Genomic DNA, 12653 nt, shown 5'->3' on the forward strand with positions numbered 1-12653 from the left:
TTTGTGGCCAAGTAAGTTGCTTTAACCAAACAAAAATGAGTAAAAGAGCCATGTATTACTTCTGAGTAGAGGCATTTAATTGATGTTTCTCTACCACAGCCCTCCTGGTTTTTGTGATTGTGGAAACAGATGTCAAGATAGAATAAACATCAGCTAAAAGCTCTGAATAGCAATGATGAGCAGAAGCTCAGGCTGACCCTCATTGGACGTGAAATGTAAATAATAATACAACTTTGTTGCATAAAGCATCATATGTTGGAATTATTTCTTTTTGCAGCCCTAATCTAATCCATTTTGATAAATACCTCTCTCTGCATCAAGATTCAAGGAAAACTGAAACTTCTCTGTCTCATCACAAAAACGTGACCTGAAAGATTTGTATGTCTTAAATGTTCATGTTCCCCAAAGTAATTGTCTACATCTCCTATATAGTGCTGGATAATAATGCTTTCTAAAATGTATGTCGGACCTACTGCATGCCAAGAATTTTGCTGGAGACTTTAGGCAAGTTAATGTGTACACTTAGCAATATGAATGGCATAAAATTCAGGCTCATCCTCATGGTTGTCATCATAATTACACAGTTCTTACGAAAACTCAGGGAGGTAGAGACTGCTAATGTTCCCATTTGACACAAGAGGAAACTAAGGCACAAAGCAGTTATGTAATATGCTCAAGATTTCAGAGGCAGGAAGTAATGCAGCAAGACTGAGCCCAGGTTTGCCTGAACCCAAAGTCTTGTCTTTTCCCCACTGGGTAATGAGGACCACTAAACTCTGTGCAGTACACTTGCATGAGACAGCTCTGCCTCCCACTGGTGGGGCAGGTGCCTCAACATCAAAAGGGTCCCTCTGCTTCCACCACTCACAGCTGGTGTAGACTAATTTGTTGAGAAGGGAGAGAAACGGGGCTCCCCCAGGTCAACTCATCCATGGAAATTAAAATTTGGTATTCAGGAGGAAGATTGTGTTTTTCTACCAGCTTCCAGATTCACTACCAAGAGGGGTTTCTCCCGCCTCCTTCATTTTCTTCAAAATCTCTAGGCTCATGTGTCATTTATTTCTATTTCATAAGTAGCATGGGAAAAGGGGCCAGTGACAAGCTTTCCCTGCTCTGTTCATCCCCCTAGAGCTGCAGAGCCCAAGCAGGGAGGAAGAGAGAGAGCCCAGACGCGGACAGACCTTCCACCCGACCTCCGCACACTAAACTTCCTCCAGGCCATTTATTTCATTAAAGCACAGGATGCTCAAGGGAACCTTGGGAAAGGGGACAATTTCATTTTTCCTATGTCTCGGAAATTAAAAATTCTTTCCAAAAAATAATTTGCTTTGTTCTTTGAGAAAGCTGAGAGGAGAAAAGAGGTCAACAGAGTGAGAGGTAAGAAAATGAAAGACAGAAAAGAAAAAAAGAGAAAAGGTGGGAAAATGTAAAGATACCTAGAAAATGGAAAGACAGATTTAGATGGAGAAGGAAGAAAAGAGAGCAAAAGTAGAAAACCAATGAGGCTGGTTCTGTGCCTTCACTGTAGCCGCAGTTTATCCGAATTTTTATCTTTTTCTAAAATGTTAATTAATACTATATTGAAAGTCACCAGGATAGGACCAATGTATGGCCAAAGTGTTTTAGAGAGTCTCTTCTTTGTGCTTCCACTAGTATCCCCAGAAAAGCCTGGGGATTCCATGATTTCCACACATCTGGATTCATGTCTGTGGTTCATCTTAAATGACATGGGGCACTGACAAGGGGACACTTTCTAGTTCAATTCACTTATGTTCAAAATGCCATTCTTGCCCTTAGATTTTACTCAATAAATGGATAATGGATCCATGCGCCAAACACTCTTCTAGGCACTGGGTTACAATGAGCAAAATCCTCTGCCTTCATAAAACTTCTATTTTAGAGGAATAAATTAAAAGGGAAATATGCAGTATCTTAGCAATAAGCATAACAGAGAAAATATAAACCACAGGAGGAGGATAAGAAATAATGTTATTGGGGTGAGTCACAATTTCAAATACAGAGGTCAGGATGGACCTTATTGTGAACAATGAAACAAATGTTGGAACAAAACTTCCGAGGGGGCGAGGCTTTAACTCTGCAGGCATCTTGGAGAAGCACAAATACAAAGTGCAGATGCTCTGTGAGAGCACACCAAGGCATTCGAACAGTCCCACAGAATGAAGGCTGTCCCATCCACTAGTGACCAGTGCTTAGTGCTTAGTGTGACGAGGAGCAATGAGGTAGCCACAGGTTATGTGGAACAGTAAAGAGATTGGAGGATCAATAGAGTGTAAGCTGTGCAGCAAAAGACTTGTTGAAGTTCAGACATTATGGGAAATGAACTGGAAAAAAAAAAAGTGGTGACCCAAAGGTGGAATGTTTGACACTGACTTCATGGAAGGGTTTCTATTTTCTCAGTGGCACCATCTGGAGACAGACTGTGGGAGTGGCTGAAATAGCGTAGAAGACAAAACTGAAGGGGAGGAGATCAAGGGTATTGGAAATATAACTGAGTAGACTTTAAAATCCCCAAGAATTTGAGAAGAATGCTGTTGGAGAGGGTAACAGAAGCCAAGTCCTATCCTTCCAGGAATGAGAGGGAGAATCTAGAGGTCAGTAGAGGAGTGTGATCAGAAGCAAAAAAATATCTGATGTCTTGCAAACAAAATTGGCTTGGAGCAGTTAGAAGAGGGAAGCAGAATGTCTGGAAGAAGCAATAGGAGCTAGGAGAACAACTACTTTACTCCTGGCCCAGAAAGTAAGGGGCCTTTGGATAGAAATCAACCATTCTTTAAGGGAACTGCAAGGATGGAAGGGACTCGGGGAGAACCAGGTACAAGTTAAGTTCATCATCATTTCACTAGGGAACACAACTAGTATTTAGTGGACAGGTGGGTCAAAGATGCTGTGTGGCATAGAATAGTTTCACAAAGCAGAGCCTGGTGCCATCCAGTAGAATCCTCATTGCAAAACATTAATACAGTTAGGACATGAGACCATTCAACATGCTAAGGAAAGGTTAAGAGTATAAGGGGAGGGGCTGGGATTGTGGCTCATGGTAGAGCACTCACCTAGCATGGGCGGGACCCAAATTCGATCCTCAGCACCACATAAAAATAAAGGCATTGTGTTGTGTCTATCTACACCTAAAAAATAAATATTTTTTTAAAAAAGAGTATAGGGGAATTGCTGATTATTGACACTAGGTTCCAAGGACCACAGTAGAAGAATGATAGAATTTGGGAAGAGTAGGAGTTGGAATCACAAAAGGATGTCAGAATGAAAGTCTGGGAGCTGAGTGACCACCCAGTCCTCCTAGGTTTTGTATGGCGACTTTCCTTGACATGAATGGAGAAGCAGTGAGATGGTTCTGCTGGCCTCAGGGCAGGTGGCAGTAACAGAGCGGTGTGTATAGAAGGTGGGAGGGACATGCTGTGTGGTTCCACCTCACCACACTTGCTGATGGAGACAATAAGTCAAGACAAGGGGCAATATTTCTGCAGTACTCAGAACTTGACATTCCTTCTTAGCCTTGGATACTGGAGGAAAACAGGCCTTCCAAGGGCTTTCCCAAGTCCTCTTGATTCTGCCACATCTAAGCTCTATAATCTTCTGGGCCAGTTCCATAATTTTTTAATGGGGCCCCGTAGGATCTATTTCAAGGATTAGAAAATGTTTGGAAACACCTAGATGATCTAGTCAGTGTGTGCGGTAGGTACTTCCTACTGTGAGGCCCACAGCCTGTGGCTTATACATTTCTGAGTTCAAATTCCAGATCTGCTTCTTCATGCATGAACTAGATAGGACTTTTGCCTCTGTTTCCCTTGTAAGTAGGATTGGAAAAACCATATCAGGTACATAGGACTTTCGTAAATAATCGATGAAAGGCTAACGTAACTAATGTAATGAGCTATTAAGCTTTGCTTTCTTCTTGCTGGAGAAACTCCAACGAATTTATAAAAAGTATATATATTTTTATTTTTCTCTCTACTTCTACTGATTTCTAAAGTGAACCACCTGGCCCCTATGCTTTGGGCTCCCATGTTTCAGGAAAAATTAGGTGTTTCTTTGAGAAATTGTCAGGGCTGCTACTCAGGCCTTTGGGAGGTAGAGAACATTAAAGGATAAGGTGAGATCCTGCCAAACCAGAAGTCCACAGAGACTAGAGTTTGGCATTGACATTGGGCTGTGAGTGACCCAAGCCCAGGAGAAGAGAGTTGAATTCCATAAGATAGAAGGAAAGGAGGCCAAGAATCTTCAAGGAAGTAGCAGGGGCCTGAATGGACTAGAGAGTATGCAGACCTGCTTCTGGGATATTATATACAAAGTCTCCCCTTCTCTCCCAGCCCCAACACTGTGGCTGTTTCTGCAACCTAGAAGTCAAGAGCACCATGTCATATGTAGAGCAAGCATGTGGCATTCCCCCCAACCTCTCATCTTGTTCTTGGCTCAGAGTGCAGCAGGCCACCTGTTCAAGATACAGTCAGATAACTTTTGAGTCAAGGTTGCACAGTTGTCCCTGGAGGTCACCTCACCCTTTCAGCATGAGGTGGTGGCAACATCTTGCAGTTCTGTGCCTTGCCAGACTATGCTGGTAGCTGGGTTGAAGTCCCTTTGCATCTGTTACCTTCTGCTTCCATTTACCCTCAACTCAGCCTCCAATTTCAAACTCTTGCTCTTCCCTCATTCCTTGTGGCTTAGGGTCAATCATTCAGCTAAAACTTTATTAAAGTTCATGAGATTGTTGTGACTCGTATAGATAATTTAAACCCTTGAAATGGTTGTGACAATTAATAGGTGCTAAATAAAAGGAGAAGGTAGTTGTGATAGAACCAGCAGCAGTAATGTTAATATACTCCAGACAACAGATAGTGTGCCCAGAGGCTGGCCCAGCTTTAATCAGACCCTGGGTGGAACACCTACAAGAGAAAGTGTGACATTTATACACATTGGAGTATTACTTAGCACTAAAAAAGAACAAAATCATGGCATTTGCAAGTAAATGGATGGCATTAGAGAAGATTATGCTAAGTGAAGTTAGCCAATCCCCAAAAAACAAATGCCGAATGTTTTCTCTGATATAAGGGAGGGTGACTCAAAGTGTGGGAGGGAGGGAGAGCATGGGAGGAAGATTATTTCTTGAAAGGGAAGAAGGGTGGGAGGGAAAGGGAGGGGGAAGGGAATTAGCAAGGATGGTGGAATGTGATGGTCATCACATGTATGAAGATTTGAATTTGGTGACAACATACCTTATATACAACAGAGATATGAAAAATTGTGGTATATATGTATATTAAGAATTGTAATGCAAAAAAGTACATGTATAATGGCATAATTTGGCGTGAACATGCGTTATATCCAGAGTTATGAAAAATTGTGCTGTATATGGATAATAATGAGTGTAATGCATTCCACTGTTGTCATGTATTTAAAAAATAAATTTAAAAAGTGGCCCAACCACCTCAAAATCACAGTTCTGTTGTTTTGCAAAGACTGCCCTGGCAACATTGAGTTGGTTAGTCCTCTAACTCTCTGCCTTTGTTTCTGTATTTTCAAGTGAGAATGGTCCCATATAGCTTAGGGGAAAATCTTGAAGTTGGAAAGATATTCTCCAAGAACATCCAGCCCAATCCTTTCTCCTCTGCATCCCATTTTAAAGAGAAACCATGGAGGCCAAGAATGTAAAGTAGCTACCTAAGTAGAAACATTTTAAATCTACAATGTAATGAATACTCATTCCAAATCCATGAAAACTTGGTTTTTTATGTTTATTTGTGGAATGTCCCTTTTGCTTGGTTTATTAGTATAGATTAGGAAGATTGCAGGGTAGGTACACAAATCCCAGAAATGTGGTATTCTCTTCCCTTGAGAGGCTTGTGATTTATTGGGAAAATTAAATAAATCCAGGCCAAAAGTATATATATATATATATTTTAAATATACAATGTTTGAGAAATTATCAAAAAAGGTGAAATATCTATATAGTCAAATGATGATAGCCAGCCTACAAGATGGCCCCAAGACACCCATCTCTTGACATTTATACCTGTTATAATTTAGATATTAGATGTCCCTCAAAAACTTGTATGTGAGCCAATGCAAGAACTTTCAGAGATGAAATGATTGGGTTATGAGAGCCTTAACCCAGTCAGTAAATTGTTCCCCTGATAGGGATTAATTGATTAGAAACTAAAGGCAAGTAAGGTATGGCTGGAGGAGGCGGGTCAATGGAAGTGTGCCTTTGGGGTATATATTTTGTATATGGCGAGTGGAGTCTCCCTCTGCTTCTGGATCCGTGTGAGCTGCGTCCCTCCACTACACTCTTCAGCCATGTTGTTCTGCCTCACTGTGAACCTCAAGGAATGGATCCAGCTGTCTATGGACTGAGACCTCTGCAACTGTGAGCCCCCAAATCAACTTTTCCTCCTCTAAAATTGTTTTTGTCTGGTCTTTCAGTCACAGAAGCAAAGAAGCTGACTGAAACAGTGCCCTTGTATGGTCCCCTCCCACCCTGGACCAGGGCTGGTCTGTGTGACCAATAGAAGATAGCAAAAGCCATGGTCTGAGGTTAGGTAATAAAAACTGCACACTTGTTCTAGAGGAAGTCAGCTGCCATGTAACGAGGACATTTGAGAAGCCAGGGGAGAGGTCTATGTACTGAGGTATCCAGTCAACAGTCAGTTAAGAACTGAGCCCTACCCACTACCCCCACGCCATGAGTGAGCCTGGAGGAAGACCCTCCAGCCCTAGAGAACCGCAGGGACAGCTGAGAGCAGCCTCATGGGAAACCCTAAGTCAGAACCACCCAGTTAAATCTGATCTGAATTCTTGCCTCACAGGAAGTATAACACACGTACATTATTTTAAGCTGCTAAGTTTGGGGTGATTTGTTGTATAGAAATACATTGCTAACATCTAAAGATAGACCATCATCACTCTGTGCGATGTGTAATGTGATAATAGAAGAATAGGTAGCAAAGAGTTATGTAGCATCTCCAGCTAGGCATTATGCCTGCATTGGGCTTCAGTTGAGTTTTCTAGGCTTTTCTTGGGCTTTTCCCTTGGGAGACAGAGGGTGACACACACTGAGAAAGAGGATGTAGAACCCTCAGAAGAGCTTATCAAAGTATATTCATGGTTTCTTTCCAAAAGTGAGATCACAAGGCTTATGTGTCCCTGCAGAGATGAGTATGTACATGAATTTCAGGATGCGGTGAGATCCTAGGTCACCTCTGCCTTCCACATGCACCTGAGAGGGAGGAAAGTTCCAAAGATCCCCAACAACAGGTGGGAATAAGACAGTTTCTCTGGAGGAGGGCCTTGAGCAGCTCCCACATGGAAACCCAGCTACTTCTGTGAACCTACTGAAAAATGCCCATAGCACATATGGGGGGCACATCAAGCAAGTCACTGCTCCACCCACAAAATGAAAATAAACTACTCTCTCAAAGAGATATAACAAAGGTCATATGAGGAAATGCTTTTCAAAGTACAGAATACTGTGCAAGTTCTAATTGTAATCATGAAAATTCAAAGTGAGATCTTATATGTAAGTCCTTAGCATAAGGCCAGGCTGGCAGTGTTAGTGGAACAAACAGTGGGGTTTGTTTTTACTGACAGGCGCACTTTCAGCAAAGTGAGAAAGAAGCATGTCAAATAATGGCAGCGAGGGTTGTCTGACTTCTGGCCTGTGTGCAGACGCCTCTTTCTTGCTAGGAAGCCCCATCGATGCCCAACCCACCTCCTGCCTCAGGACTCCCCCACAGGGACAAGAGGGCTCTCTGCAGCTCTGCTAACTACAGACAGGATGTGCATCACAAAGCAGAGGGCAAGTTAGCAACGGATCAGGGGGATTTGACAACTTCCCTTTCCTAGCATCTTGGAGGCTGAGACAGCCTACAGGATAGTGAAGTGATAAGAAACAGGAAGAGTGAACTGGCAGGAAGAGAAAACACAAGTTTCCTTTTATTCCTTTGCCCAGGGTCTGGATGCAGATATTAATCTTCAAGTCTAGGATTAATGGGGCAAGGCAATACACATCTGCAAACAGCTACGTTTCTCTTGCCTTTAAGGTAAGAACCAGAGCTTAAGGTCTTAGGGTTGAAATGCATCCCCCTAAAAGATGCTGAAGTCTTACTCCCCAGGTCTAGGAATGTGACTTTATTTGGGAAGAGGGTCTTGGAAGGTGAACAAGTTAAAACAAAATCATTAGGGTGAGCTCTAATCCACTATGACTGTTTCTATATAAAAATAAGAAATTTAGATAGAGAGGTAGATAGATATGTGTAGGGAGAATGCCATGTGAAAGGGAGAACAGAGGTCAAGATGATAATCTGCAGACCAAGGAATAGCAGAGATTGTCCTCAAAGTCCCAGAAACTTGGAGAGAATCCCGGAACACACCCTTCCCTCGCTACCCTCAGAACCAATCCTGCTGATGGTGATCTTGGACTTCCAGCACCTGAACCCAGAGACAAATTTCTGTTGTTTAAGCCACCCAGTTCATGAAACTTTGTTCCAGCCACCCTCCAAAGAATACATGATCATTAGACGTCATCAGAACAAAACCATGAGTTTGGACAATGGACTTGGACATTTACACCGCACTGCCACTTCCTAGCATCATGATTTGGGCCACTCACTTACCTTATTGAGGCTGAAGTTCTTTATCTGTAAAATGAAAAATTCCTCTAGCTCTTACAGATAGTTGTTGAGAAGCAAAGAAAGTAATAAATGTGAAGCATCCAGTTACAAGGTGGAACTCCTACCACCCATGCAACAGTGGCAGTGGGGTTATGATTAGCAGAGGTAACAGCACATCTAAAATTCCTTCACCCCTTTGATCTACTCCACTGTCACAAGCAAAACAGAAGGACTAACTTCCTGCCAGTCTATGAGGATGCCAAATACTGTGAAAGAAAAGACTTCAAGACACACTTAGCTGCTGCAAAACAAATTGCTACAAACCTAGCAGCCAAAAACAATATGTATTGATTATCTCACAGTTCCTTAGGTCAGAAGTGCCAGGGGATTTGGCTGGGTTCTCTGCTTAGACTTTCACAAGATGGAAATTAAAGTGTCAGCCAGGCTGAGGTCTTACCTAGAAGCTCTATGGATCAACTTATTCCTTGATCTTTAAGGTTGTTTAAAAAATTCAGTTTTTTGCAGTTATAGGTCTAAAATTTCCCTCTTTTTGCCAGCTGTGGATCAGGAACCCCCTCTCTGTTTCTCAAGGTCACAGGACGGCCTTTGACAGGACCCCTCCATCTCCACAATGAAGAACTGTTATCATGTCAAATCTTCCTTATGCTTTGAGTCTTTCTGACTTCTGCCATTGGCTGCTATTAAAGGTTCTGGGGATTAGATTAAGCCCACCTCGATAATCTTCTCGGTTCATGTTCATAACACTTGTTAAAGACAGGAAGGAAGATTCTATTGAAGAAGGGATTATCAAGATAGGTGTATACTACTGGGTGGGGTTGCATAAGGGGAGGGAGATTGAGCTCAATTCTGAATACAAAGAAAACTGGAAATTTATAGAAAGGAACGGTGGATGGAAAATTACTAAGAGGAACCCTTAGTAGTAAGGAGAGATTCTGGCTAAACTAACCTAACAGGATTCTTCTGAAGGCGACCAGGGAGGTCAGACATTACCTAGGGGATAGTAGAAGGTGAGAAATTTGGTCAGATTTGTAGATGATCAGATATCAATGGTAGGAGATTCTAGCTAATTGACTTAGCAGAATTCTTGTTTAAATCAGGCTTTGTAGGACATGGCCCAAGATCAAGCTCAAAGGAGCCTCACCGGAGTTTGGTCAAGGACAGGCTCCTTGTAGAGGTAACACGTCATGGGATTGAAGGGTTGAAGGTCATGGGATCATCTTAAAATTCTGCTTTACATACAGGGTTCTATCCCTGGCTCTGCCAACAAATGGATGAGTAACTCTGGACAAGTTCCTTCTCGTTTCTGAGCCACTAATCCCTTTTAGTTCTAATAGTCTATAACTTTCTCCATGATCAAATCACAGCTTTCACAGAAGGTATGTTCACTTTGAGGATTACAAAGAACTTTAAAAGAAACCTTAGCTCTCCGAAGAATTGTGAAAACTTAATGCAGGGTAATTCAATCTTCAATGCAAATTAGAACATCTAGGAGCCTTAAACTTACTGGTGCTGGGGTCCCACGCTCAGAGATTAAGAACTCCAGGAAAGACATAAAGGAACAAGAAGAACATGTCTTCCCTGTGTGCAAGCGTTCAGAGAGATGGGTGGGAACCTTCTGTTTACATTTCCAGGGTGGTTGAGGGAGTGGCAGTTGGGCTCAAGTGTGCATTATAGTACAAGCCATAATTACAAGTCACATAATTTCAGTTCTTCAGGGTTTCCTATGGTGCCTCTAGTGAGCAAAGGACATAAGTTAGTAGATGCATTTTCTATGAAAGTCAAAGCACTGTGTCCCAAACACCTAGCTCTCTAGGGTGTGCACATCTTGCTCCAAAGCTAAAGTATAGGTTCTTTTTCTTCAAGAAAAAGTGGATGGAATACATCTTTCTAAGTACCTCCATTTATATGTACATGTGCTTGTATGTAAGAATATGTACATATATGTGTGTATTTCATATGCATATATACTTCTTTTTAGAATGTGTATTAACATGTATACATAGAGATAGAAAGATGAAGGATAATATTTCATGCATAACCAGTACGATAGTACATCATTGCTGATTATATTCTCTGTCAAGGTTTTAGTGTACAGATTTTTTTCTTACAGATTTTAATATTATAATATTAAAATATGCTAGGAAGAAATGTGAAAAAGTTTCTAACGGACCAAAAGGTTATTGAGCATCCTTTTAATAGAATTCTAGGTATTTAAAGAACTCTTCCAGGGTTACCGAATTCTAAAGAGGTCTATACCTTTCATTGTCTTTGCCTGTTTTTCAAAATTGTATAGACAGAGACAGAAGTTAACTTCTGTAGGTCTGACAAGATTCTAGTGACTTTCATTAATAGAAATTCAGTCGTTATTGGATAAAGATCCAGTTGGTTATTTTTACTCTGTGGATGTTGACCAGTTTTATACTTATTAAAAAAGTTCCTGCAGTGTTTCCATTACAAAAATTTTCTATAATAATATTTTTAAAAGGCCATTTTTTTCCTTTGAAGAAAGGGGATCTGGGAATGCAGCCTCTAAACAGGGAATTATACCACTGAGGCAGGGTATCAGTGAGGCCTCTTAGAATATGTGAGAGCAGGTCTTTTACAGGAACACAGGGCTCAAATAAAGTTCAACACAAACAAACAGAATGAAGCAATAAGGGAAACATCCCTTTCTTATTTTAAAATTCCCAAAACTCTAGATTTTTTAACCTAATATAGCTGGAACATGTCTATCATGATAAAAACTAACCTTTACTGGGAAGAAGTTCTTTTTGAAAGATATAAAAGATTTTAAAATATCTATATCATGAGCTGACAACTCTGTTAGTGTGGGTTCTCCAGAGAAGCAGAACCACAGAGTGTACATACAGTTATAAGGGGGGACTTACTAGATTGTCTCACAGAATCAGAGACTGGATAGTCCCACAGTGCTTGTCTGCAGGCTGGAGAGCCAAGTGACTGACCAGTCTGCAGGAGCTGGAGTCCGATGATGCAGACCCAGTCCAAAGCAGAAGACCTGGGAGTTCCAGAGAGTTGCTGGGACAGTTCACATTCACAGACTGAAGTCTGATATCCACACCAGCAATGGCAGTAGCAAACATTGTACCCACTCAAGAACGACTGGGGTCCCCAGCCTATGGGACAGTGCCACCCATATTCTTGGAGGGTATTTCCACCGTGGGTCATGCACATACCAGTCATCTCTGGAAACACCCTGTTGGGGCTCAGATATGAGGTGTCCCCCAAAAGCTCATTTGTGAGATAATACAAGAAAATTCAGAGGTGAAATGATTAGATTATGACAGCTATAAATGATTAGATTATGACAGGATTGATTCATTGATATGAATGAATTGGGAGGTAAGTATAGGCAGGTAGGTATGGCTGGAAGAAATAGGTCACTGGGGCTGTGCCTATGGTATTTATATCTTGTCTCCAAAATGAACTCTGTCTCCCTCTCTCTCTCACTTCCTCCCTCTTCCTCTCCCATTCCCTCCTTCTCTCCCTCTCCCTCTTCGTCTTTCTGGTTGCCTCGGGTCCAGAGCTATGGAATTGGCTGATCATGGACTTAACCTTTGAAATCATGAGCTGAAATAAACTTTTCCTCTTCTAAGTTGTTCTTATTGGGTCTTTTGGTCATTGTGAAACAAAGCTAACTAAAACACACCTTCACTGTCACATCCAGACATGTGACTTACCAATTTCCTAGGCATCTTTCAATCCAGTCAAGTTGACAACCAAGATTAACCATCACAACAGCATTTCTCCAAAAATCTGGAAGTCCTTTGATATAAAGTCTACAGAAAGTATTAATTCCTCTAAAGTTGTTGTTTCGGATAAGGACCCCCAGAAAAATTTACAAGGATCCAACCAAAATTGCCATCACTCTGACTCACAGCTTTTAATTGACCCATAGTACATTTTGCCCATTATAATACTAAATTCTCTGCCCAGAAGCATTATTATTCACTAGTTTTGAAAATTTGATAT

Source organism: Ictidomys tridecemlineatus, chromosome 4 (assembly GCF_052094955.1).
Source record: "Ictidomys tridecemlineatus isolate mIctTri1 chromosome 4, mIctTri1.hap1, whole genome shotgun sequence".
Classification (NCBI taxonomy): Eukaryota; Metazoa; Chordata; class Mammalia; order Rodentia; family Sciuridae; genus Ictidomys; species Ictidomys tridecemlineatus.